A 5,000-nucleotide genomic window follows, 5' to 3' on the forward strand; every position below is an offset into this window, starting at 1 on the left:
TTGCTATGTACTTCCTCGTGCATATGGTACGACAACTTTTCTCCGTGCCCCTGGTACTCTGCTCAGAAACACTTTGCCACACACACACACTCCTCGTGCATATGGTACGACAACTTTTCTCCGTGCCCCTGGTACTCTGCTCAGCAGCACTTTGCTATGTACTTCCTCGTGCATATGGTACGACAACTTTTCTCCGTGCCCCTGGTACTCTGCTCAGAAACACTTTGCCACACACACACACTCCTCGTGCATATGGTACGACAACTTTTCTCCGTGCCCCTGGTACTCTGCTCAGCAGCACTTTGCTATGTACTTCCTCGTGCATATGGTACGACAACTTTTCTCCGTGCCCCTGGTACTCTGCTCAGAAACACTTTGCCACACACACACACTCCTCGTGCATATGGTACGACAATGTTTCTACATGCCCCTGGTACTCTGCTCAGCAGCACTTTGCTATGTACTTCCCGTGCATATGGTACGACAGCTTTTCCACAAGCCCCTGGTACACTGCGCAGAAACACTTATGCCACGTCGGCTGTACGCGCTCTCCTCGCTAGCTAGTTGCTGATCTCCCCCACCTCCAGGGGGCCCCGGGGACCACCATCACATCTCCCTGTCTCCCTTACCGCTGAACAAGATGCATGCTGCTCCACTGGCCCTGCTGCTGTTGTGTCTCCATTTGGCCGAGGGGGTGAGTCGGCCTCCTCTCTCCTTTACGGTCGAAAAAGATGTGCTGCTGGCGCACTGGCCCTGCTGATGTGCTGTCTCCATTTGGCCGAGGTGGTGAGTCGGCCTCCTCTCTCCTTTACGGTCGAAAAAGATGTGCTGCTGGCGCACTGGCCCTGCTGATGTGCTGTCTCCATTTGGCCGAGGTGGTGAGTCGGCCTCCTCTCTCCTTTACGGTCGAAAAAGATGTGCTGCTGGACAGGCCTCGTGCATATGGTACGACAGCTTTTCTCCGTGCCCCTGGTACTCTGCTCAGCAGCACTTTGCTATGTACTTCCTCGTGCATATGGTACGACAGCTTTTCTCCGTGCCCCTGGTACTCTGCTCAGCAGCACTTTGCTATGTACTTCCTCGTGCATATGGTACGACAGCTTTTCTCCGTGCCCCTGGTACTCTGCTCAGCAGCACTTTGCTATGTACTTCCTCGTGCATATGGTACGACAACTTTTCTCCGTGCCCCTGGTACTCTGCTCAGCAGCACTTTGCCACACACACACTCCTCGTGCATATGGTACGACAACTTTTCTCCGTGCCCCTGGTACACTGCTCAGAAACACTTTGCCACACACACACTCCTCGTGCATATGGTACGACAATGTTTCTACATGCCCCTGGTACACTGCTCAGAAACACTTTGCCACACACACACTCCTCGTGCATATGGTACGACAATGTTTCTACATGCCCCTGGTACTCTGCTCAGAAACACTTTGCCACACACACACACTCCTCGTGCATATGGTACGACAGCTTTTCTCCGTGCCCCTGGTACTCTGCTCAGCAGCACTTTGCTATGTACTTCCTCGTGCATATGGTACGACAACTTTTCTCCGTGCCCCTGGTACTCTGCTCAGAAACACTTTGCCACACACACACACTCCTCGTGCATATGGTACGACAATGTTTCTACAAGCCCCTGGTACTCTGCTCAGCAGCACTTTGCTATGTACTTCCTCGTGCATATGGTACGACAACTTTTCTCCGTGCCCCTGGTACTCTGCTCAGAAACACTTTGCCACACACACACACTCCTCGTGCATATGGTACGACAACTTTTCTCCGTGCCCCTGGTACTCTGCTCAGCAGCACTTTGCTATGTACTTCCTCGTGCATATGGTACGACAACTTTTCTCCGTGCCCCTGGTACTCTGCTCAGAAACACTTTGCCACACACACACACTCCTCGTGCATATGGTACGACAACTTTTCTCCGTGCCCCTGGTACTCTGCTCAGCAGCACTTTGCTATGTACTTCCTCGTGCATATGGTACGACAACTTTTCTCCGTGCCCCTGGTACTCTGCTCAGAAACACTTTGCCACACACACACACTCCTCGTGCATATGGTACGACAATGTTTCTACATGCCCCTGGTACTCTGCTCAGCAGCACTTTGCTATGTACTTCCCGTGCATATGGTACGACAGCTTTTCCACAAGCCCCTGGTACACTGCGCAGAAACACTTATGCCACGTCGGCTGTACGCGCTCTCCTCGCTAGCTAGTTGCTGATCTCCCCCACCTCCAGGGGGCCCCGGGGACCACCATCACATCTCCCTGTCTCCCTTACCGCTGAACAAGATGCATGCTGCTCCACTGGCCCTGCTGCTGTTGTGTCTCCATTTGGCCGAGGGGGTGAGTCGGCCTCCTCTCTCCTTTACGGTCGAAAAAGATGTGCTGCTGGCGCACTGGCCCTGCTGATGTGCTGTCTCCATTTGGCCGAGGTGGTGAGTCGGCCTCCTCTCTCCTTTACGGTCGAAAAAGATGTGCTGCTGGCGCACTGGCCCTGCTGATGTGCTGTCTCCATTTGGCCGAGGTGGTGAGTCGGCCTCCTCTCTCCTTTACGGTCGAAAAAGATGTGCTGCTGGACAGGCCTCGTGCATATGGTACGACAGCTTTTCTCCGTGCCCCTGGTACTCTGCTCAGCAGCACTTTGCTATGTACTTCCTCGTGCATATGGTACGACAGCTTTTCTCCGTGCCCCTGGTACTCTGCTCAGCAGCACTTTGCTATGTACTTCCTCGTGCATATGGTACGACAGCTTTTCTCCGTGCCCCTGGTACTCTGCTCAGCAGCACTTTGCTATGTACTTCCTCGTGCATATGGTACGACAACTTTTCTCCGTGCCCCTGGTACTCTGCTCAGCAGCACTTTGCCACACACACACTCCTCGTGCATATGGTACGACAACTTTTCTCCGTGCCCCTGGTACACTGCTCAGAAACACTTTGCCACACACACACTCCTCGTGCATATGGTACGACAATGTTTCTACATGCCCCTGGTACACTGCTCAGAAACACTTTGCCACACACACACTCCTCGTGCATATGGTACGACAATGTTTCTACATGCCCCTGGTACTCTGCTCAGAAACACTTTGCCACACACACACACTCCTCGTGCATATGGTACGACAGCTTTTCTCCGTGCCCCTGGTACTCTGCTCAGCAGCACTTTGCTATGTACTTCCTCGTGCATATGGTACGACAACTTTTCTCCGTGCCCCTGGTACTCTGCTCAGAAACACTTTGCCACACACACACACTCCTCGTGCATATGGTACGACAATGTTTCTACAAGCCCCTGGTACTCTGCTCAGCAGCACTTTGCTATGTACTTCCTCGTGCATATGGTACGACAACTTTTCTCCGTGCCCCTGGTACTCTGCTCAGAAACACTTTGCCACACACACACACTCCTCGTGCATATGGTACGACAACTTTTCTCCGTGCCCCTGGTACTCTGCTCAGCAGCACTTTGCTATGTACTTCCTCGTGCATATGGTACGACAACTTTTCTCCGTGCCCCTGGTACTCTGCTCAGAAACACTTTGCCACACACACACACTCCTCGTGCATATGGTACGACAACTTTTCTCCGTGCCCCTGGTACTCTGCTCAGCAGCACTTTGCTATGTACTTCCTCGTGCATATGGTACGACAACTTTTCTCCGTGCCCCTGGTACTCTGCTCAGAAACACTTTGCCACACACACACACTCCTCGTGCATATGGTACGACAATGTTTCTACATGCCCCTGGTACTCTGCTCAGCAGCACTTTGCTATGTACTTCCCGTGCATATGGTACGACAGCTTTTCCACAAGCCCCTGGTACACTGCGCAGAAACACTTATGCCACGTCGGCTGTACGCGCTCTCCTCGCTAGCTAGTTGCTGATCTCCCCCACCTCCAGGGGGCCCCGGGGACCACCATCACATCTCCCTGTCTCCCTTACCGCTGAACAAGATGCATGCTGCTCCACTGGCCCTGCTGCTGTTGTGTCTCCATTTGGCCGAGGGGGTGAGTCGGCCTCCTCTCTCCTTTACGGTCGAAAAAGATGTGCTGCTGGCGCACTGGCCCTGCTGATGTGCTGTCTCCATTTGGCCGAGGTGGTGAGTCGGCCTCCTCTCTCCTTTACGGTCGAAAAAGATGTGCTGCTGGCGCACTGGCCCTGCTGATGTGCTGTCTCCATTTGGCCGAGGTGGTGAGTCGGCCTCCTCTCCTTTACGGTCGAAAAAGATGTGCTGCTGGCGCACTGGCCCTGCTGAATCCCTCTCTCCATTTGGCCGAGGGGGTGAGTCGGCCTCCTCTCTCCTTTACGGTCGAAAAAGATGTGCTGCTGGCGCACTGGCCCTGCTGAGTTCCTCTCTCCATTTGGCCGAGGGGGTGAGTCGGCCTCCCCTCTCCTTTACGGTCGAAAAAGATGTGCTGCTGGCGCACTGGCCCTGCTGAGTTCCTCTCTCCATTTGGCCGAGGGGGTGAGTCGGCCTCCTCTCTCCTTTACGGTCGAAAAAGATGTGCTGCTGGCGCACTGGCCCTGCTGAATCCCTCTCTCCATTTGGCCGAGGGGGTGAGTCGGCCTCCTCTCTCCTTTACGGTCGAAAAAGATGTGCTGCTGGCGCACTGGCCCTGCTGATGTGCTGTCTCCATTTGGCCGAGGTGGTGAGTCGGCCTCCTCTCTCCTTTACGGTCGAAAAAGATGTGCTGCTGGCGCACTGGCCCTGCTGAATCCCTCTCTCCATTTGGCCGAGGGGGTGAGTCGGCCTCCTCTCTCCTTTACGGTCGAAAAAGATGTGCTGCTGGCGCACTGGCCCTGCTGATGTGCTGTCTCCATTTGGCCGAGGTGGTGAGTCGGCCTCCTCTCTCCTTTACGGTCGAAAAAGATGTGCTGCTGGTGCACTGGCCCTGCTGATATTCTCTCTCCATTTGGCCCAGGGAGTGAGTCGGCCTCCTGCCTCCTTTACGGTCGAAAAAGATGTGCTGCTGCTGC

This window comes from Pelmatolapia mariae, unplaced genomic scaffold (assembly GCF_036321145.2).
Source record: "Pelmatolapia mariae isolate MD_Pm_ZW unplaced genomic scaffold, Pm_UMD_F_2 NODE_ptg000275l+_length_57385_cov_1, whole genome shotgun sequence".
Taxonomy (NCBI): Eukaryota; Metazoa; Chordata; class Actinopteri; order Cichliformes; family Cichlidae; genus Pelmatolapia; species Pelmatolapia mariae.